Here is a 25,250-nt window from a genome sequence, read left to right as displayed (position 1 = left end):
GAGTAGCTCCTTGCCAATTGTTTCGTAGTTCCTTGTAGCAGTAGTCGCTGACAGGTGTGTTCTCCTCGCCTCGTTGCTGCATCACGACACCACCAACGTCGGTACCACTGGCGTCGACATGGAGGATGAAGGGCTTATCTGACGAGGTGAGAGTGGAATTAGAATATGGCAAAGGAGCACTATTAGGGTCCTGAAAATGGTTGGGACTATCAATATGGATTTTTGAATGAGAAAGCGTGGACTCCTTGTCAGTGCTTTCGGGAGGAGAAGCTGGGAAGGTCTCACTGTGGATGTAGGGTTCTGTGAAGGTAGAATAATTGATCATGACAGTGGGAGGAGTACCATTATATTGCTTCAGGAGGTTGACGTGGCACAGCTGAGTCTTCCGCCGCCTATCTGGAGTCTCGATAACGTAGTTGTTGTTGTTTCTGCACTCCTTGACGCGGTAGGGTCCTGAAAACCTGTTTTGTAAAAGAGAACCTGGGATAGGGAAGTATGCTAGTACGAAGTCTCCCAGCTTAAATTTTCTTACTTTGCTGGTCTGGTCGTAATGAGTCTTCATTCTCTCCTGGGCTTTCAATAGATTATCATGGGCAAAACGGTGGACTCTCTCTAGAATGTGTTGAAGGTTTTGAAGAAACTGGGGCACATTCTGATGCTCACTGAAGGTGGCATCTCTGAGAGAGTCTTTGAAAGCCTTAAGGGGAGTACGGCACTTACGGCCGTAGAGCATCTCATAAGGAGATACTCCTAGGGACTCATTGGGAAGACTTCTGTAAATACACATTATAAGGTCGATTTGCTTATCCCAATCCTTAGAGGTTTCACTACAAAACTTTTTCAAGAGTGCTTTGATAGTCTGATGACTACGCTCAAGAGAACCCTGTGAAGCAGGATGATAGGGGCTGGACAATACCTGTTTGATGTTGAACTCCTCCAGTGTCCTTTTGAAGAGATCACTGGTGAAGTTGGTACCACAGTCGCTCTGAATCTCCCTGGGAAATCCGTATTGAGTGAAGATCTTTAATAGATGCTTTACAACCGTAGCAGCCGTGATGTTCTTCACTGGAACTGCTATGGGAAATCTGGTGGTAGGACACAGGATGGTTAAGATATAGGCGTTACCTGAACTGGTCCGAGGTAAAGGACCAACACAGTCTATTATAAGTCTGTGGAAAGGTTCCGCAGGCACCTGTATGGGAATCAGTGGCGCTCTGGGAATGGAGATGTTCGGTTTGCCTGCCATCTGACATGTATGACACTGTTTTACGTACTGTTTGACGCTGTTTACCATACCTGGCCAGTAGTAGTCTTGACGAATTCCATGATAAGTCTTGTTGAATCCGTAGTGGGAGAGTGCTCCGTGGGCCAGGTGTAGAATAGTGGGCCGCAGGCTGGTAGGAATCACAAGTTGTTCGATGTTGGCCCAATCGTCCTCCTCCTTCAGTTTACTGGGTCTATATCTGCGGTAAAGCAAGTCGTTCTCTAGGAAGAACCCAGGAATACTGTCGGGTTGAGTCTCAGCCTGGAAAAACAATGGTGTTAAAGTAAGATCTTCCCTCTGCAACTTACGGAACTCCAACTTGGTCAGATTCGGGGGTAGTTTCTGAGGGTCTTGAGGGACAGCGGTAGCAGTAGAGTCAGCTGGCTGTGGACGTGCGGCTTGTGCACGGGTGGTCACGAGAACCGGAGGAGAAACTTCATCACTCTCTTGAACCTCTGCTGGAACATACGCTAGTATAGGGTTAATTGGCACAGAGGTACACACCTGGGGTTTGTCCATGACGATCAGGTTGGTCGGTTGCAGGTCTTCTGCCAAGTCGTTGCCTAGGAGAAGTTGCACTCCAGGCATGGGAAAAGGCTTTTTCCTGACGGCGACTTGGACTTCTCCGGTCACGTAGGGACAATCCAGGTGGACTCTGGCGAGAGGATAAGGAGTGGTAGCAGTGAGGTCAGTGATGAAGACAGTTTCTCCGGTGTAGGCGATGTTGGGCACAGCCGACTTCAAGATGATAGATTGAAGAGCCACTGTGTCCCTCAAGATCTTCAATTTGAAACGTCCCTCCGGATTTGAACCGTTGGCAGAGACAGTTCCAGTATACAGGTGGTTACTGAAAAGAGAAAGATCATTAACATTAACACCAACATTCATCACAGGCTTACCGGACTTAGGAGGAGTTGGTTTGGGTTTCTGTGTGTCAGTGGTTCCTTTGTATTGAGACTTACCACACTTGTCTATGGTATGTCCATAGAGTCTTGCAGTACAATTGCGAGCCAGCTTGATCGGTGCTCACTTTCTCGCAACTGTACCACGACTTCTTACTGGAGGATGGTTCGGGTGTCAGCCGGTGGATGAGGCTGTATGTGTCAGCCGACTTAGCACACTTCAGGTAGTCGGTTTCTTCTTTATCTGCCAAGTATAGACGGACAGGAGGCGGCACACGCCTCAAGAATTCTTCAACTAGCATCAGGTTGACGAGTTCTGTAAAAGTAGAGACATGTGCTGCTTCCAGCCATTTCATGAAATATCTCCGTTTTGTGTTAGCAAACTCGAGGAAGGTAGTGGTACTTGCCTTCAGGTGGTCACGGAATTTCCTTCGATAACTTTCTGTGGAGAGGAGGTAGGCGTCAAACACTGCTTGTTTCAGAGTCTGGTAGTCATTCTCAGACGCCAAAGTACTGAGTGTGACTGCAGCTCTACCTGTAAGATGGACTCTGAGAAGTGTGGCCCATTGGTCGACAGGCCAACTGAGTTGATTAGCAAGGGTTTCAAAGGTGGTAAAAAACACATCAACTTCTGCTTCTACAAAGGATGGCATTAACTTACTTGCATGTGATATATTAAAACTGACGGGAAGATTGGCAGTAGCTTGCTGGCGTTGAGCGAGGTGTGAAGTTTCCAACGCGATTTCTCGTTGACGACACTCTAGAGCCAGAGTCGCTTGTTGCTTGTCATGTTCGCGTTGCATCTCCAACTCGCGTTGTTTTGTTTCAAGCTGTACTCGTTCACGTTCACGGAGTAAGGCAATCTCACGTTCTTATTCTTCTCTCCTCAAGGCAGCTTCACGTTCTTGTTCTTCTCTCCTCAAGGCAGTTTCACGTTCCTTGAGGGCGATTTCTCGTTCGTGTTCTTCCCTTCGTATGGCAGCTGCTCGTTCTTGATGTTCGAGGGCTTCCCTTTGCTGCTCGCGTTCAATCTTGGCCAGCTCCAATTTGAGTTTTATCGTTGCCAAATCAGTTTTATCTGCAATATAGTAAGTTTCATGAGTTTCAGAGTCTATCTTACCTTGCTCTAAATAGTGATTCAGCAACAGGTTGTGTATCTCACTCTTGTTGGCTTGGTAGGGAACTGTTAGTTGATACTCATGTGCAAGAGTTTGTAATTCAGTCTTCTTGGCACGACTTAAAGTCCCTATTTCACCTGCTGGATTTGCACGGAATGTTTGGAGACGAAACATGGTGCAATTAGCAAATAAATGTACAACGAATATACGGTTATATGGTGAATGTCAGAAACAGGACAACTGGTACCTATCCTGTGGAATCTTTAACAATTAAAGTTAAGTACAAGATGTTGAATGATTAATTTAAATCAAAGGCGCATGAAATCTTGTACCCGGTACTCATATAAGAGGATAAGGGCAAGAAAATCCTACTAAACAAATGAAACAGTTTCGAAAACAAATGAAACAGTTAATTGCCTCAAAAGTAAAATTGGTAGTCCAAGGATGTAGGCATACCTTGCAGAGTCTCTATAGGACATGCGCAAGTTTTTCCTACTGAAATTAATATGATACTTACAGAATTAGCGAACTTTTGTGCTCTGAAAAAGTAAGCTAATTCCCTACCGTTGTATGTATCATCATCTCTGACTGACGTGTAGGGGTGCGAGGTGTCAACTGGTGACGAAAACTTCTGCTGAGGTCCCAATTCAGCAACTAAAGTTCGAGCTAGAGGAACTATGGCCCTCTTTGTCCTCCTACAGTCAGATTGCAGAAGATTGGGTGCACTTGACCCGGGGCAGACCACAGTACCAGGGTACCAATATGATGATCTGTCAAAAATGAGAAATATCCAAGGGACAAAGATGGTAAACACGAGTAATAACACGGAGGGAGAGATGACCAATTAAGAGTATGACTGAGGCCTACAGTCACCACGTAATCCAAAGTTGTCTCACCTTCACCATATGTTACTCTCGTAATGCACAATATACTCCGCACCATATAACAAATGAAATTGAATATGAAAAATAGTAAAAGCTACGTTACCAAAGTTAAATACGCTTACCATAAATTACTACTTGGCACCAGTACCTGAGTGAAGCTCCTAGGACAGGCCCCCACTTAATATGTGACGGTAACGTAATGGTGTTCGGCTGTTTCAAAAGCTAGGGGTATGGCCTCGTCACATATAGAAACAAAACGAAAAAAATCTGGAACTTCGTCTGTGGTAAGGTAATGGGAAGACACACAACACACAAGTAAATTTAACAATGAGATTTTAATTACGTTAGAAAAGCAAAACATGAATAAAATGGACATACAAATTGGAACATAAAATCAGTCAATCAAAATAATAAGAATAATCAAATGACAAAATGAAAAGTTACGTTAAGACAAGTGAGTAATAACAAGTGAACAATATACAATCAAATAATAGGTGCAGGAATATTGGCTTTAAGCTGCCACCTCTCTTAGTACACTTAAGCCAGAGCTTAGTCTACCAACGAGACGTGTTAACTTGTTGAAAGCACTGGATATTCTGAGGTCTAAAGGTCGTGTGGCCCCAGACATCAGGTAGTGTGGCGGGCAGGTGCAACTGGACACGCAGCCAATCAGCGATGAGCAGGCGATGACAGGTAGTTTGGTGATTCGAGTGGCGTAGGGAGCAGGTGTTCCTGGGGCTGCATACGTTTGCTCTCTGGCAAACCTTGGTGTTGTATTTGTTGGATATTTCTTCCATATTAGTTGTATATGGATATATATAGCGACGAACTTGGGAGGGAAGAGCAGGCTCAATCTCTTGAAGGAGATTATCGTCACAATATATATATATATATATATATATATATATATATATATATATATATATATATATATATATATATATATATATATATATATATATATATATATATGTATATATATATATACATAGTATATATATACTAGGTACGACATATATATATATATGTCGTACCTAGTAGCCAGAACTCACTTCTCAGCCTACTATGCGAGGCCCGATTTGCCTAATAAGCCAAGTTTTACTGAATTAATATATTTTCTCTAATTTTTTTCTTATGAAATGATAAAGCTACCCATTTCATTATGTATGAGGTCAATTTTTTTTTATTGGAGTTAAAATTAACGTAGATATATGACCGAACCTAACCAACCCTACCTAACCTAACCTAACCTATCTTTATAGGTTAGGTTAGGTTAGGTAGCCGAAAACGTTAGGTTAGGTTAGGTTAGGTAGGTTAGGTTGTCGAAAAAACATTAATTCATGAAAACTAGGCTTATTAGGCAAATCGGGCCATGCATAGTAGGCTGAGAAGTGAGTTCTGGCTACTAGGTACGACATATATATATATATATATATATATATATATATATATATATATATATATATATATATATATGTCGTACCTAGTAGCCAGAACGCACTTCTCAGCCTACTATGCAAGGCCCGATTTGCCTAATAAGCCAAGTTTTCATGAATTAATTGTTTTTTGACGACCTAACCTACCTAACCTAACCTAACCTAACTTTTTCTGCTACCTAACCTAACCTAACCTATAAAGATAGGTTAGGTTAGGTTAGGTAGGGTTGGTTAGGTTCGGTCATATATCTACGTTAATTTTAACTCCAATAAAATAAAATTGACCTCATACATAATGAAATGGGTAGCTTTATCATTTCATACGAAAAAAATTAGAGAATATATAATAATTCAGGAAAACTTGGCTTATTAGGCAAATCGGGCCTTGCATAGTAGGCTGAGAAGTGCGTTCTAGCTACTAGGTACGACATATATATATATATATATATATATATATATATGTCGTACCTAATAGCCAGAACGCACTTCTCAGCCTACTATTCAAGGCCCGATTTGCCTAATAAGCCAAGTTTTCATGAATTAATGTTTTTTCGTCTACCTAACCTACCTAACCTAACCTAACCTAGCTTTTTTTGGCTACCTAACCTAACCTTACCTATAAATATAGGTTAGGTTAGGTTAGGTAGGGTTGGTTAGGTTCGGTCATATATCTACGTTAATTTTAACTCCAATAAAAAAAATTGACCTCATACATAGAGAAAAGGGTTGCTTTATCATTTCATAAGAAAAAAATTATAGTAAATATATTAATTCAGGAAAACTTGGCTTATTAGGCAAATCGGGCCTTGAATAGTAGGCTGAGAAGTGAGTTCTGGCTACTAGGTACGACATATATATATATATATATATATATATATATATATATATATATATATGTCGTACCTAGTAGCCAGAACGCACTTCTCAGCCTACTATGCAAGGCCCGATTTGCCTAATAAGCCAAGTTTTCCTGAATTAATATATTTTCTCAAATTTTTTTCTTATGAAATTATAAAGCTACCCATTTCATTATGTATGAGGTTAATTTTTTTTATTGGAGTTAAAATTAACGTAGATATATGACCAAACCTAACCAACCCTACCTAACCTAACCTAACCTATCTTTATAGGTTAGGTTAGGTTAGGTAGCCGAGAAAGTTAGGTTAGGTTAGGTTAGGTAGGTTAGGTCGTCGAAAAAACATTAATTCATGAAAACTTGGCTTATTAGGCAAATCGGGCCTTGCATAGTAAGCTGAGAAGTGCGTTCTGGCTACTAGGTACGACATATATATATATATATATATATATATATATATATATATATATATATATATATATATATATATATATATATATATATACTGTATATATATATGTCGTACCTAGTAGCCAGAATGCACTTCTCGGCCTACTATGCAAGGCCCGATTTGCCTAATAAGCCAAGTTTTCCTGAATTAATAAATTTTCTCTATTTTTTTTCTTATGAAATGATAAAGCTACCCATTTCATTATGTATGAGGTCAATTTTTTTTTTTATTGGAATTAAAATTGACGTTGATATATGACCGAACCTAACCAACCCTACCAAACCTATCTTTAAAGGTTAGGTTACGTTAGGTAGCCGAAAAAGTTAGGTTAGGTAGGTTAGGTAGTCGAAAAACAATTAATTCATGAAAACTTGGCTTATTAGGCAAATCGGGCCTTGCATAGTAGGCAGAGAAGTGCATTCTGGCTACTAGGTACGACATATATATATATATATATTTATATATATATATATATATATGCGAACAAGCCTGAATGGTCCCCAGGACTATATGCGAATGAAAACTCACACCCCAGAAGTGACTCGAACCCATACTCCCAGAAGCAACGCAACTGGTAACTACAGGGCGCCTTAATCCGCTTGACCATCACGGCCGTCAAAGGAAGTGATAGCCGAGGCTATTTGAGCCACTTCCCCGACGGCAACTCGGATGGTAATCTTGGGCATAGCATTTCACCAAATCACCTCATTCTTTGGGGCACACGTGAGGAACACAAATGCGAACAAGCCTGAATGGTCCCCAGGACTATATGCGAATGAAAACTCACACCCCAGAAGTGACTCGAACCCATACTCCCAGAAGCAACGCAACTGGTAACTACAGGGCGCCTTAATCCGCTTGACCATCACGGCCGTCAAAGGAAGTGATAGCCGAGGCTATTTGAGCCACTTCCCCGACGGCAACTCGGATGGTAATCTTGGGCATAGCATTTCACCAAATCACCTCATTCTTTGGGGCACACGTGAGGAACACAAATGCGAACAAGCCTGAATGGTCCCCAGGACTATATGCGAATGAAAACTCACACCCCAGAAGTGACTCGAACCCATACTCCCAGAAGCAACGCAACTGGTAACTACAGGGCGCCTTAATCCGCTTGACCATCACGGCCGTCAAAGGAAGTGATAGCCGAGGCTATTTGAGCCACTTCCCCGACGGCAACTCGGATGGTAATCTTGGGCATAGCATTTCACCAAATCACCTCATTCTTTGGGGCACACGTGAGGAACACAAATGCGAACAAGCCTGAATGGTCCCCAGGACTATATGCGAATGAAAACTCACACCCCAGAAGTGACTCGAACCCATACTCCCAGAAGCAACGCAACTGGTAACTACAGGGCGCCTTAATCCGCTTGACCATCACGGCCGTCAAAGGAAGTGATAGCCGAGGCTATTTGAGCCACTTCCCCGACGGCAACTCGGATGGTAATCTTGGGCATAGCATTTCACCAAATCACCTCATTCTTTGGGGCACACGTGAGGAACACAAATGCGAACAAGCCTGAATGGTCCCCAGGACTATATGCGAATGAAAACTCACACCCCAGAAGTGACTCGAACCCATACTCCCAGAAGCAACGCAACTGGTAACTACAGGGCGCCTTAATCCGCTTGACCATCACGGCCGTCAAAGGAAGTGATAGCCGAGGCTATTTGAGCCACTTCCCCGACGGCAACTCGGATGGTAATCTTGGGCATAGCATTTCACCAAATCACCTCATTCTTTGGGGCACACGTGAGGAACACAAATGCGAACAAGCCTGAATGGTCCCCAGGACTATATGCGAATGAAAACTCACACCCCAGAAGTGACTCGAACCCATACTCCCAGAAGCAACGCAACTGGTAACTACAGGGCGCCTTAATCCGCTTGACCATCACGGCCGTCAAAGGAAGTGATAGCCGAGGCTATTTGAGCCACTTCCCCGACGGCAACTCGGATGGTAATCTTGGGAATAGCATTTCACCAAATCACCTCATTCTTTGGGGCACACGTGAGGAACACAAATGCGAACAAGCCTGAATGGTCCCCAGGACTATATGCGAATGAAAACTCACACCCCAGAAGTGACTCGAACCCATACTCCCAGAAGCAACGCAACTGGTAACTACAGGGCGCCTTAATCCGCTTGACCATCACGGCCGTCAAAGGAAGTGATAGCCGAGGCTATTTGAGCCACTTCCCCGACGGCAACTCGGATGGTAATCTTGGGCATAGCATTTCACCAAATCACCTCATTCTTTGGGGCACACGTGAGGAACACAAATGCGAACAAGCCTGAATGGTCCCCAGGACTATATGCGAATGAAAACTCACACCCCAGAAGTGACTCGAACCCATACTCCCAGAAGCAACGCAACTGGTAACTACAGGGCGCCTTAATCCGCTTGACCATCACGGCCGTCAAAGGAAGTGATAGCCGAGGCTATTTGAGCCACTTCCCCGACGGCAACTCGGATGGTAATCTTGGGCATAGCATTTCACCAAATCACCTCATTCTTTGGGGCACACGTGAGGAACACAAATGCGAACAAGCCTGAATGGTCCCCAGGACTATATGTGAATGAAAACTCACACCCCAGAAGTGACTCGAACCCATACTCCCAGAAGCAACGCAACTGGTAACTACAGGGCGCCTTAATCCGCTTGACCATCACGGCCGTCAAAGGAAGTGATAGCCGAGGCTATTTGAGCCACTTCCCCGACGGCAACTCGGATGGTAATCTTGGGCATAGCATTTCACCAAATCACCTCATTCTTTGGGGCACACGTGAGGAACACAAATGCGAACAAGCCTGAATGGTCCCCAGGACTATATGCGAATGAAAACTCACACCCCAGAAGTGACTCGAACCCATACTCCCAGAAGCAACGCAACTGGTAACTACAGGGCGCCTTAATCCGCTTGACCATCACGGCCGTCAAAGGAAGTGATAGCCGAGGCTATTTGAGCCACTTCCCCGACGGCAACTCGGATGGTAATCTTGGGCATAGCATTTCACCAAATCACCTCATTCTTTGGGGCACACGTGAGGAACACAAATGCGAACAAGCCTCAATGGTCCCCAGGACTATATGCGAATGAAAACTCACACCCCAGAAGTGACTCGAACCCATACTCCCAGAAGCAACGCAACTGGTAACTACAGGGCGCCTTAATCCGCTTGACCATCACGGCCGTCAAAGGAAGTGATAGCCGAGGCTATTTGAGCCACTTCCCCGACGGCAACTCGGATGGTAATCTTGGGCATAGCATTTCACCAAATCACCTCATTCTTTGGGGCACACGTGAGGAACACAAATGCGAACAAGCCTGAATGGTCCCCAGGACTATATGCGAATGAAAACTCACACCCCAGAAGTGACTCGAACCCATACTCCCAGAAGCAACGCAACTGGTAACTACAGGGCGCCTTAATCCGCTTGACCATCACGGCCGTCAAAGGAAGTGATAGCCGAGGCTATTTGAGCCACTTCCCCGACGGCAACTCGGATGGTAATCTTGGGCATAGCATTTCACCAAATCACCTCATTCTTTGGGGCACACGTGAGGAACACAACCAAGATTACCATCCGAGTTGCCGTCGGGGAAGTGGCTCAAATAGCCTCGGCTATCACTTCCTTTGATGGCCGTGATGGTCAAGCGGATTAAGGCGCCCTGTAGTTACCAGTTGCGTTGCTTCTGGGAGTATGGGTTCGAGTCACTTCTGGGGTGTGAGTTTTCATTCGCATATAGTCCTGGGGACCATTCAGGCTTGTTCGCATTTGTGTTCCTCACGTGTGCCCCAAAGAATGAGGTGATTTGGTGAAATGCTATGCCCAAGATTACCATCCGAGTTGCCGTCGGGGAAGTGGCTCAAATAGCCTCGGCTATCACTTCCTTTGACGGCCGTGATGGTCAAGCGGATTAAGGCGCCCTGTAGTTACCAGTTGCGTTGCTTCTGGGAGTATGGGTTCGAGTCACTTCTGGGGTGTGAGTTTTCATTCGCATATAGTCCTGGGGACCATTCAGGCTTGTTCGCATTTGTGTTCCTCACGTGTGCCCCAAAGAATGAGGTGATTTGGTGAAATGCTATGCCCAAGATTACCATCCGAGTTGCCGTCGGGGAAGTGGCTCAAATAGCCTCGGCTATCACTTCCTTTGACGGCCGTGATGGTCAAGCGGATTAAGGCGCCCTGTAGTTACCAGTTGCGTTGCTTCTGGGAGTATGGGTTCGAGTCACTTCTGGGGTGTGAGTTTTCATTCGCATATAGTCCTGGGGACCATTCAGGCTTGTTCGCATTTGTGTTCCTCACGTGTGCCCCAAAGAATGAGGTGATTTGGTGAAATGCTATGCCCAAGATTACCATCCGAGTTGCCGTCGGGGAAGTGGCTCAAATAGCCTCGGCTATCACTTCCTTTGACGGCCGTGATGGTCAAGCGGATTAAGGCGCCCTGTAGTTACCAGTTGCGTTGCTTCTGGGAGTATGGGTTCGAGTCACTTCTGGGGTGTGAGTTTTCATTCGCATATAGTCCTGGGGACCATTCAGGCTTGTTCGCATTTGTGTTCCTCACGTGTGCCCCAAAGAATGAGGTGATTTGGTGAAATGCTATGCCCAAGATTACCATCCGAGTTGCCGTCGGGGAAGTGGCTCAAATAGCCTCGGCTATCACTTCCTTTGACGGCCGTGATGGTCAAGCGGATTAAGGTGCCCTGTAGTTACCAGTTGCGTTGCTTCTGGGAGTATGGGTTCGAGTCACTTCTGGGGTGTGAGTTTTCATTCGCATATAGTCCTGGGGACCATTCAGGCTTGTTCGCATTTGTGTTCCTCACGTGTGCCCCAAAGAATGAGGTGATTTGGTGAAATGCTATGCCCAAGATTACCATCCGAGTTGCCGTCGGGGAAGTGGCTCAAATAGCCTCGGCTATCACTTCCTTTGACGGCCGTGATGGTCAAGCGGATTAAGGCGCCCTGTAGTTACCAGTTGCGTTGCTTCTGGGAGTATGGGTTCGAGTCACTTCTGGGGTGTGAGTTTTCATTCGCATATAGTCCTGGGGACCATTCAGGCTTGTTCGCATTTGTGTTCCTCACGTGTGCCCCAAAGAATGAGGTGATTTGGTGAAATGCTATGCCCAAGATTACCATCCGAGTTGCCGTCGGGGAAGTGGCTCAAATAGCCTCGGCTATCACTTCCTTTGACGGCCGTGATGGTCAAGCGGATTAAGGCGCCCTGTAGTTACCAGTTGCGTTGCTTCTGGGAGTATGGGTTCGAGTCACTTCTGGGGTGTGAGTTTTCATTCATATATATATATATATATATATATATATATATATATATTATTAAATATGACCGAAAAAGTAAGATTAATAATTTTAACACGAATTTTCTCAATCTTTCGTACATTTCTTTTTACTGTTGGAGGTAATTCAAAAATCAATTCTCCAAAATTCATTTTTATTTCTAGTCTGATGCGACACGAGCGCGTTTCGTAAAACTTATTACATTTTCAAAGACTTTAGTTTACAAATACACAACTGAATAGAACTTACACATCTCCGGTTTTGTTTATATCTACATTTGAGTGAGGTGGATGGAGTGAGGTGGCATTAATAGGGTATTAATTTCATCAACACAAGACAGAACAAGAGGTGGCATTAATAGGGTATTAATTTCATCAACACAAGACAGAACACGAAACAATGGGTATTGAAATGGAAGTGATTGTAGAAAGCCTATTGGTCCATATTTCTTGATGCTTCTTTATTGGAGCGGAGTCTTGAGGTGGGTAGAATATAGTTGTGCATTAATTGGCTGTTGATTGCTGGTGTTGATTTCTTAATGTGTAGTGCCTCGCAAACGTCAAGCCGCCTGCTATCGCTGTATCTATCGATGATTTCTGTGTTGTTTACTTGGATTTCTCTGGCGATGGTTTGGTTGTGGGAAGAGATTATATGTTCCTTAATGGAGCCCTGTTGTTTATGCATCGTTAAACGCCTAGAAAGAGATGTTGTTGTCTTGCCTATATACTGGGTTTTTTGGAGCTTACAGTCCCCAAGTGGGCATTTGAAGGCATAGACGACGTTGGTCTCTTTTAAAGCGTTCTGCTTTGTGTCTGGAGAGTTTCTCATGAGTAGGCTGGCCGTTTTTCTGGTTTTATAGGAAATCGTCAGTTGTATCCTCTGATTTTTGTCTGTAGGGATAACGTTTCTATTAACAATATCTTTCAGGACCCTTTCCTCTGTTTTATGAGCTGTGGAAAAGAAGTTCCTGTAAAATAGTCTAATAGGGGGTATAGGTGTTGTGTTAGTTGTCTCTTCAGAGGTTGCATGGCGTTTCACTTTCCTTCTTATGATGTCTTCGACGAAACCATTGGAGAAGCCGTTGTTGACTAGGACCTCCGCCAGATACCCACACCGCCTGCATAGGACCTGCCTTACCCTACAGAGTTCTTCGTCGACTTGCTTCCATTCTGAGCTGTGGCTTAGAGCACGGTCGACATATGCGTTAACAACACTCCTCTTGTACCTGTCTGGGCAGTCGCTGTTGGCATTTAGGCACATTCCTAGGTTCGTTTCCTTAGTGTAGACTGCAGTGTGGAAACCTCCGCTCTTTTCCATGACTGTTACATCTAGAAAGGGCAGCTTCCCATCCTTTTCCATCTCGTAAGTGAAACGCAGCACGGAACTCTGCTCAAACGCCTCCTTCAGCTCCTGCAGATGTCTGAGATCAGGTACCTGTGTAAAAATGTCGTCAACATACCTGCAGTATATGGCCGGTTTCAAGTTCATGTCGACTAAGACTTTTTGCTCGATGGTACCCATGTAGAAGTTTGCAAACAGGACACCTAGGGGAGAACCTATGGCGACCCCATCTACTTGCTTATACATGTGCCCATCCGGGCTCAAGAAGGGTGCCTCTTTAGTACAAGCTTGGAGTAGTTTCCTTAGAATATTTTCGGGTATGTCAAGAGGAGTACAGGCTGGATCACGATACACTCTGTCGGCTATCATCCCGATTGTCTCGTCCACAGGTACGTTGGTAAACAGCGATTCTACGTCCAACGAGGCTCTTATCCCTGTGGCCCGTGTGCCCCGCAGTAAGTCAACAAATTCCTTTGGAGACTTCAGGCTGAAGGCGCAAGGAACATAAGGAGTCAGCAGGCCGTTGAGTCGCTTCGCCAGTCTGTACGTGGGTGTGGGTATCTGGCTAATGATTGGGCGAAGTGGGTTTCCAGGCTTGTGTGTCTTGACATTTCCATACGCATATCCAGGTTTATATTCCCCAATGATCTTTGGCAGGTGGAGTCCGGATTTCTTGGCGTTCACAGTTTCAATCAGTTTGTTGACCTTTGCTTTCAATTCGGCTGTAGTGTCCTTCGTTACCGTTTGGAACTTAGTTGGTCAGAGAGTATGAGGTTCATTTTCACCAGATATTCGTCTTTTTTAAGAATGACATATATTGGCGACTTGTCACCTCTCCTGACAACTATCTCCTTGTTCTCACGAAGGCTTTTAGCTGCCGCTTTGAGCTCGGGGGACAGTATGGTGCTTCTGTAATTGTCTCGATTCTTTCCTCCTTCTGCAATAAGTTCTGCTTGTAAGGTATCTTTGGTAGTGACCTTCTTTTGTGTCTCGAGGTCGAATATGTCGTCCAACAGAATTTCCAACTCTACTTTCCAGGCCATCTCACTCGGTCTGGTCATAACGTGACAGTTTATGCCCAGATTTAGGAGAGTGACTTGGTCCTCAGTGAGGTTAATTCCTGCAAGGTTCAGGAAGCCATCTCTTGGTCGTGGAATTGCCATAGGTCCTCCATATAATGTTGTAAGTTTCTTGAAAATCCTTGTTTCAGTGCTGAGGTGATGTCGGTCTGTAAGGATGTCGAGGTGTTGTTCAATGCGGGTACGGATACTTTCGTCGATGTTGCTATTTCTCCACTCGTTTGTAGCATGAAGTAGTTGCGTTTTGTTGTCTTTGATTTCAATATATGTCATTCTTAAAAAAGACGAATATCTGGCGAAAATGAACCTCATACTCTCTGACCAAACTAAGTTCCAAAGGGTCACGAAGGACACTACAGCCGAATTGAAAGCAAAGGTCAACAAACTGATTGAAACTGTGAACGCCAAGAAATCCGGACTCCACCTGCCAAAGATCATTGGGGAATATAAATCTGGATATGCGTATGGAAATGTCAAGACACACAAGCCTGGAAACCCACTTCGGCCAATCATTAGCCAGATACCCACACCCACGTACAGACTGGCGAAGCGACACAACGGCCTGCTGACTCCTTATGTTCCTTGCGCCTTCAGCCTGAAGTCTCCAAAGGAATTTGTTGACTTACTGCCGGGCACACGGGCCACAGGGATAAGAGCCTCGTTGGACGTAGAATCGCTGTTAACCAACGTACCTGTGGACGAGACAATCGGGATGATAGCCGACAGAGTGTATCGTGATCCAGCCTGTACTCCTCTTGACATACCCGAAAATATTCTAAGGAAACTACTCCAAGCTTGTACTAAAGAGGCACCCTTCTTGAGCCTGGATGGGCACATGTATAAGCAAGTAGATGGGGTCGCCATTGGTTCTCCCCTAGGTGTCCTGTTTGCAAACTTCTACATGGGTACCATCGAGCAAAAAGTCTTAGTCGACATGAACTTGAAACCGGCCATATACTGCAGGTATGTTGACGACATTTTTACACAGGTACCTGATGTCAGACATCTGCAGGAGCTGAAGGAGGCGTTTGAGCAGAGTTCCGTGCTGCGTTTCACTTACGAGATGGAAAAGGATGGGAAGCTGCCCTTTCTAGATGTAACAGTCATGGAAAAGAGCGTAGGTTTCCACACTGCAGTCTACACTAAGGAAACGAACATAGGAATGTGCCTAAATGCCAACAGTGACTGCCCAGACAGGTACAAGAAGAGTGTTGTTAACGCTTATGTCGACCGTGCTCTCAGCCACAGCTCAGGATGGAAGCAAGTCGATGAAGAACTCTGTAGGGTAAGGCAGGTCCTAGTCAACAACGGCTTCTCCAATGGTTTCGTTGAAGACATCATAAGAAGGAAAGTGAAACGCCATGCAACCTCTGAAGAGACAACTAACACAACACCTATACCCCCTATTAGACTATTTTACTGGAACTTCTTTTCCACAGCCCATAAAACGGAGGAAAGGGTCCTGAAAGATATTGCCAGTAGAAACGTTATCCCTACAGACAAAAATCAGAAGATACAACTGACGATTTACTATAAAACCAAAAAACGGCCAGCATACTCATGAGAAACTCTCCAGACACAAAGCAGAACGCTTTAAAAGAGACCAACGTCGTCTATGCCTTCAAATGCCCTCTTGGGGACTGTAAGCCTCAAAAAACTCAGTATATAGGCAAGACGACAACATCTCTTTCCAGGCGTTTAACGATGCATAAGCAACAGGGCTCCATTAAGGAACATATAATCTCTTCCCACAAACAAATCATCACCATAGAAATCTTAGCAAACAACACAGAAATCATCGATAGATACAGCGATAGCAGGCGGCTTGACGTCTACACATAAAGCAATCAACTGGCAATTAATGCACAACTATATTCTACCCACCTCAAGACTCCGCTCCAATATAGAAGCATCAAGAAATATGGACCAATAGGCTTTCTACAATCACTTCCATTCAATACCCATTGTTTCGTGTTCTGTCTTGTGTTTGAATTTAATACCCTTTCAATACCCATTGTTTCGTGTTCTGTCTTGTGTTTGAATTTAATACCCATTGAATACCCATGGTTGAAAGTTTGGTTTCACCTCATCCACCTCACCCAAATGTAGATATAAACTCGAAAGATGTGTAAGCACTATTCAGTTTCAGTTGTGTGTTTGTAAACTAAAGTCTTTGAAAATGTAATAAGTTTTACGAAACGCCCTCAAGTGTCACGTCAGACTAGAAATAAAAATGAATTTTGGAGAATTGATCTTTGAATTACCATCAACGGTGAAAATAAACGTAAGAAAGATAGAGAAAATTCGTGTTAGAATTATTAACCTTACTTTTTCGGTCATATTTAATAATATATGTCTATAGGAAAGACTGTTACCAAAATATACTAATATATATATATATATATATATATATATATATATATATATATATATATATATATATATATATATATATATATTATATATATATATATATATATATATATATATATATATATATATATATATATATTTATATATATATATTAATATATATATAAATATATATATATATATATATATATATATATATATATATATATATATATATATATATATATATATATATATATATATATATATACCCTCACCTCTGGTGAGGTACCCTGCAGAGGCACCTCACCTCTGGTGAGGTGCCAATATGGGGACCCATAGCCTCGGAGAAGAAAATAAAAAGTATTCAGAGGAGACCTTGTGGTTTCTCACTGAACACTAATATTATCTTCTCCTACCACCCCCATTCTTTTGTATGTACACATATATATTTACTTTATTTGAACTTTGTTACAAAAAAGGAGTTACATATGGGTTACAAAGATGGTTATCATAGGTTGTCGAGTTCCTCCAGCTCCTCAGATGGCGGGCAGGAACCCTGGATGCAGTGCGCATTTCTCCTCTGTATCGCCACACTGAGGTGCTGGAAAAGAAAGCTTGCAGCTCTTGGGTCCCTTGTCGTTTCAATGTTCCTAGAACCCAGTTCCTTCAAAAAACTGGTAGCACTTTTACCCCAGGCGCCGAGTGTCTCAGAAGCAATGGGGACAAAATTGTAGTGGTGATCCAGTTCTCTATACTTATGGGATTTGGCTGCTTCCCTGTGGGTGGCAGCGCCACCTGGTTGTGCAACACTGAGGTTAATGTAGGTGTTAGCCAGGGTTGATACGAACGTCTAGTCCCATACCAACTGCTTGCCATTCTGCTTGCCTTTATATATATATATATTTAAATATATATATGTCGTACTTAGTAGCCAGAATGTACTTCTCGGCCTACTATGCATGGCCCAATTTGCCTAATAAGCCAAGTTTTCCTGAATTATTATATTTTCTCTAATTTTTTTCTTATGAAATGATAAAGCTACCCTTTCCTTATGTATGAGGTAATTTTTTTTTATTGGAGTTAAAATTAACGTAGATATATGACCGAACCTAACCAACCCAACCTAACCTAACCTAACCTATCTTTATAGGTTAGGTTAGGTTAGGTAGCCGAAAAAGTTAGGTTAGGTTAGGTTAGGTAGGTTAGGTAGTCGAAAAACAATTAATTCATGAAAACTTGGCTTATTAGGCAAATTGGGCTCAGCATAGTAGGCTGAGAAGTGCGTTCTGGCTACTAGGTACGACATATATATTTATATATATATATATATATATATATATATATATATATATATATATATATATATATATATATATATATATATATATATATATATATATATATATATGTCGTACCTAGTAGCCAGAACGCACTTCTACGCCTACTATGCAAGGCCCAGTTTGCCTAATAAGCCACGTTTTCATGAATTAATTGTTTTTCGACTACCTAACCTACCTAACCTAACCTAACCTAGCTTTTTCGGCTACCTAACCTAACCTAACCTATAAAGATAGGTTAGGTTAGGTTAGGTAGGGTTGGTTAGGTTCGGTCATATATCGACGTTAATTTGAACTCCAATAAAAAAAAATTGACCTCATACATAATGAAACGGGTAGCTTTATCATTTCATAAGAAAATAATTAGAGAAAATATATTAATTCAGGAAAACTTGGCTTATTAGGCAAATCGGGCCTTGAATAGTAGGCGTAGAAGTGCATTCTGGCTACTAGGTACGACATATATATATATATATATATATATATATATATATATATATATATATATATATATATAACCTTATATATAAATATATAATTTCCTTATATATATATATATATATATATATATATATATATATATATATATATATATATATATATATAAACGCACAGACTACCCTATTCCAGTAGCTGAAGTTTATAACTAAACTGAAGTTATAAACTTCAGCTACTGGAATAGGGTAGTCTGTGCATTAAGCATTTGGCACTGAGTTTTCCCATATAACAGGAACCGATGAAAGAGCATCCGAGGTCCCACACTGTCTCATTGCCTGGGAGAGGATTGGAGTTCTGGCTGGTTAAATACCCCAGAATTCCTACCTCTCTTATGGCTTTGAAGTATAGTGTAGTGGATACAGCATGCAACTGCCACCTTGTTGGCCAGTGTTCGAGTCCCCTGGTGGGTTGAGTGTCTAAAAAGTTATATATATATATATATATATATATATATATATATATATATATATATATATATATATATATATATATATATATATATATATATATATATATATATATATATATATATATATATATATATGTGCCCCTAAGAATGAGGTGATTTGGTAAAATGCTATGCCCAAGATAACTATCCGAGTGCCGGCGGTGGGGTGGTTCAAATAGCCTCGGCTATCACCTCATTTTGTCCGGTCGTGATGGTCAAGTGGATATATATATATATATATATATATATATATATATATATATATATATATATATATATATATATATATATATATATATATATATATATATATATATATATGACAATGTCAGACCACGGAGGAAAATGAAACAGGAATTTCCTTAAGTACTTTCGTATATTAAATACATCTTCAGAAGGAATCATCTTCAGAATCTTCATTCCTTCTGAAGATGTATTTAATATACGAAAGTACTTAAGGAAATTCCTGTTTCATTTTCCTCCGTGGTCTGACATTGTCACATTCTTAATCACGTGTTTATTTTCGTGATATAAACACACACACACACATATATATATATATATATATATATATATATATATATATATATATATATATATATATATATATATATATATATATATATATATATATATATGTCGTACCTAGTAGCCAGAACGCACTTCTCAGCCTACTATGCAAGGCCCAATTTGCCTAATAAGTCAAGTTTTCTTGAATTAATTGTTTTTCGACAACCTAACCTACCTAACCTAACCTAACCTAACTTTTTCGGCTACCTTACCTAACCTAACGTATAAAGATAGGTTAGGTTAGGTTAGGTAGGGTTGGTTAGGTTCGGTCATATATCTACATTAATTTTAACTCCAATAAAAAAAAATTGACCCCATACATAATGAAATGGGTAGCTTTATCATTTCATAAGAAAAAAATTGGAGAAAATATATTAATTCAGGAAAACTTGGCTTATTAGGCAAATCGGGCCTTGCATAGTAGGCCGAGAAGTGCATTCTGGCTACTAGGTACGACATATATATATATATATATATATATATATATATATATATATATATATATATATATATATATATATATATATATATAAACATATGGAGGACGTCTCTTAGGAGGGCCGACTGGGGGTCGACTGTTGGATTGAATGAACTTCGTCTGAGGATGTAACCCGTTCTCACATAAAAAGTTCAAAGCTCTTTAATCCAGCCACCAAACCCCCTGTTTATGAATGAAAAGTGGTTTACACATGATTCACAACTGATGACGTCCGAACACTTCCGGAACAAGTGCTTCACTCACGTCCTCTATTCGAACAACTATTCTATAAATGCTTCATTCACGTACTTCAACTATAAATAATTACCAACATAACCAAAACACCTAACCTAACCTAACCTTCGCCAAACTATACATACTATTTTTATGTTTAAGAGTATTAATTTATATATGAGAACAAACCAATTTTTATACACAGTATCCTAAAATTGATGAATATTCCCAGGGAAGTCGGCCGCTGCTCTAAACAGCCTAGTGTGAGAACGGGTTGGAGAACGGTATGTCCATACACACACATGTGGAGCTACGATATTTTCCACACTGTCCATCCCACCGAAGTTGGAGCAAACATGTCCAGCTTCAGTGATGGGAGTTATTGCTTCTTTAGATGTTATCTGTCACATCGGAAAACGTTCAATAAACAATCAATAGATTGCTCAGTCAATAAACGGTGAAGTTTATAGTAAATACTGCAATCTATTCTACAGTTTATGAAGAAATTACACATATTTCCAGCCAGGGCACCCAATACTACTTCTTAGTATAACTTATTTTTGAAACGTCTTATCTTTAGCAATGAGCAAAATCATATAGAAATCTAAATGTATTGTTCCACGATATATTCAGCAAACTGTTGAATTACAAAGAGATTGGTAATTTTCTTAGTCATAGCTGTTAGTCATTGATAACATTTATTTTGATTTTGGTCTGCATTTATTTTTAATATATAATATTACATATGCTGTTATAAATTTTGAAACATAAAATTTACAATTTTGTTAATATTATTCAGTATGTGTTGTGAGACAGAATTTTCGTTCCAGGTAAAACAGCAATTGAACTCCTCCTTCCTGGCGATGGATCTTCAACAAACATTGAAGAACCAGCAAAGGAACTGATGTTGCAACTGTTTGCCGGTTAGTATATAGTAAGGAGTAAAATTTACAAGTTGGTATATATGTAAACAATAACGTTACGGAACTTTGTAAACACACAAAGGATTCCAACCGCCTGCAAGAGACTCGAACCTAGAAGGCCCATGGTTGTGTCTGGGTGAACGAACACCTGGGCCTTATAGATTCGAGTCTCTTGCAGGGGTGGAGACCTTTGTGTTTTTACCTATGACTTGGGAGATTATGCAAGTATCCGTATGTACGTGTGGCTCACGTTCTACCTTTGTAAATGCAATTGCCTGATGAAAAACGAATTCTGATCTCTTACCATTGCTGGCGTAGATGGGAGATCGAGATGTTAGGTAAAAACTCCAGAGTGTCGATCTATTTTAAGGATCTGTGTAGTGGAGTGGTCTAAGTACTGATTTTGTCTGGGTGCGCAAACACCTGGACCATCTAGGTTCGAGTCTCTTGCAGGGGGTGGGGTCCTTTGTGTGTTTACCTATGACTTTAACATATATATATATATATATATAAATGCAAGTATCCATTTATATATATATATATATATATATATATATATATATATATATATATATATATATATATATATATATATATATATATATATATATATATATATATATATATATATATATATATATATATATATTGTGACGGTAAAGTGTTGGAGTGATGTTCGGCAGTCCTCCAATGGCAGGTGTCAATGCCTGGTCACACTTACAAAAAAAAGGAGACTGCTTGCCTGTTTGCCTGTGGTAAGGTTATGGGAAGACACGCAAAACACAAAATATAAACAATGAAATTTTAAGTACTTTAGAAAACAAAATATGAACAAAGACAATCCCTTGGCTTACGTAAAATTAAAAAAAAGTCAACAAACAAAACAACATGAATAATTACTAGATATGAAAATTTACTCTACAATAAAATAATGTGCAATGCAATAATAATCAGGTGCTGAGAATATTGGCTATAGCTGCTACCTCCCTTAGTATACGACAGCCAGGGCTTAGTATACCAGAGAGAGATGTCAACTTCTAAGAGCACAGGAATCTTCTGTGAATATTCAAGCCATCCTTCTCGGAAAGGACGGCTTGAGCTGGCCCAGACGTCGACTCAGGTAGAGGGCGTGAGTGCAGGTGCAGGTGTGCTGTCGGCGATACACCAGCCAATCAGGAGCAGGCAGGCGGAGAATGGGTAGTTAGCTCGTTGACGACGGGCGGTGAGCCGGCGTGAGGGGTGGTGTAGGGTACGCTTTGCTTCCTAGTCAAAACGTTTTGTGCTACTGGTGGAAGTATCTTGAATGTAGCATCTTGTACTTGTAGAATAACGTGACTGATATAGGGAAGAGCAAGCTCAATCTCTCTTGAAAGAGATTATCGTCACAATATATATATATATATATATATATATATATATATATATATATATATATATATATATATATATATATATATATATATATATACATATATACATATTAGTATATTTTGGTAGCAGTCTTTCCTGTAGACATATATTATTAAGTATGACCGAAAAAGTAAGATTAATAATTCTAACACAAATTTTCTCAATCTTTCGTACATTTCTTTTCACTGTTGGAGGTAAATCAAAAATCAATTCTCCAAAATTCATTTTTATTTCTAGTCTGACGCGACACAAGCTCGTTTCGTAAAACTTATTACATTTTCAAAGACTTTAGTTTACAAATACACAACTGAATAGAACTTACGCATCTCCGATTTTATATCTACATTTGAGAGAGGTGGATGGGGTGAGGTGGCATTAATTGGGTATTAATTTCATCAACACAAGACAGAACAAGAGGTGGTATTAATAGGGTATTAATTTCATCAACACAAGACAGAACACGAAACAATGGGTATTGAATAGAAGTGATTGTAGAAAGCCCATTGGTCCATATTTCTTGATGCTTCTATATTGGAGCGGAGTCTTGAGGTGGGTAGAATATAGTTGTGCATTAATTGGCTGTTGATTACTGGTGTTGACTTCTTGATGTGTAGTGCCTCGCAAACGTCAAGCTGCCTGCTATCGCTGTATCTATCGATGATTTCTGTGTTGTTTACTAGGATTTCTCTGGCGATGGTTTGGTTGTGGGAAGAGATTATATGTTCCTTAATGGAGCCCTGTTGCTTATGCATCGTTAAACGCCTAGAAAGAGATGTTGTTGTCTTGCCTATATACTGGGTTTTTTGGAGCTTACAGTCCCCAAGAGGGCATTTGAAGGCATAGACGACGTTAGTCTCTTTTAAAGCGTTCTGTTTTGTGTCTGGAGAGTTTCTCATGAGTAGGCTGGCCGTTTTTCTGGTTTTATAGTAAATTGCCAGTTGTATCTTCTGATTTTTGTCTGTAGGGATAACGTTTCTATTAACAATTTCTTTCAGGACCCTTTCCTCTGTTTTATGAGCTGTGGAAAAGAAGTTCCTGTAAAATAGTCTAATAGGGGGTATAGGTGTTGTGTTAGTTGTCTCTTCAGAGGTTGCATGGCGTTTCACTTTCCTTCTTATGATGTTTTCCACGAAACCACTGGAGAAGCCGTTGTTGACTAGGACCTTCCTTACCCTACAGAGTTCTTCGTCGACTTGCTTCCATTCTGAGCTGTGGCTGAGAGCACGGTCGACATATGCGTTAACAACACTCCTCTTGTACCTGTCTGGGCAGTCGCTGTTGGCATTTAGGCACATTCCTATGTTCGTTTCCTTAGTGTAGACTGCAGCGTGGAAACCTCCGCTCTTTTCCATGACTGTTACATCTAGAAAGGGCAGCTTCCCATCCTTTTCCATCTCGTAAGTGAAACGCAGCACGGAACTCTGCTCAAATTCCTCCTTCAGCTCCTGCAGATGTCTGACATCAGGTACCTGTGTAAAAATGTCGTCAACATACCTGCAGTATATGGCCGGTTTCAAGTTCATGTCGACTAAGACTTTTTGCTCGATGGTACCCATGTAGAAGTTTGCAAACACGACACCTAGGGGAGAACCCATGGCGACCCCATCTACTTGCTTATACATGTGCCCATCTGGGCTGAAGAAGGGTGCCTCTTTAGTACAAGCTTGGAGTAGTTTCCTCAGAATATTTTCTGGTATGTCAAGAGGAGTACAGGCTGGATCACGATACACTCTGTCGGCTATCATCCCGATTGTCTCGTCCACAGGTACGTTGGTAAACAGCGATTCTACGTCCAACGAGGCTCTTATCCCTGTGGCCCGTGTGCCCCGCAGTAAGTCAACAAATTCCTTTGGAGACTTCAGGCTGAAGGCGCAAGGAACATAAGGAGTCAGCAGGCCGTTGTGTCGCTTCGCCAGTCTGTACGTGGGTGTGGGTATCTGGCTAATAATTGGCCGAAGTGGGTTTCCAGGCTTGTGTGTCTTGACATTTCCATACGCATATCCAGGTTTATATTCCCCAATGATCTTTGGCAGGTGGAGTCCGGATTTCTTGGTGTTCACAGTTTCGATCAGTTTGTTGACCTTTGCTTTTAATTCGGCTGTAGTGTCCTTCGTTACCCTTTGGAACTTAGTTTGGTCAGAGACACAAAAGAAGGTCACTACCAAAGATACCTTACAAGCAGAACTTATTGCAGAAGGAGGAAAGAATCGAGGAAATTACAGAAGTACCATACTGTCCCCCGAGCTCAAAGCGGCAGCTAAAAGCCTTCGTGAGAACAAGGAGATAGTTGTCAGGAGAGGTGACAAGTCGCCAATATATGTCATTCTTAAAAAAGACGAATATCTGGTGAAAATGAAC

Source organism: Procambarus clarkii, chromosome 29 (assembly GCF_040958095.1).
Source record: "Procambarus clarkii isolate CNS0578487 chromosome 29, FALCON_Pclarkii_2.0, whole genome shotgun sequence".
NCBI classification, from domain to species: domain Eukaryota; kingdom Metazoa; phylum Arthropoda; class Malacostraca; order Decapoda; family Cambaridae; genus Procambarus; species Procambarus clarkii.
The sequence above is the reverse complement of the archived record's forward strand: the minus strand, read 5'-3'. Positions refer to the sequence as shown.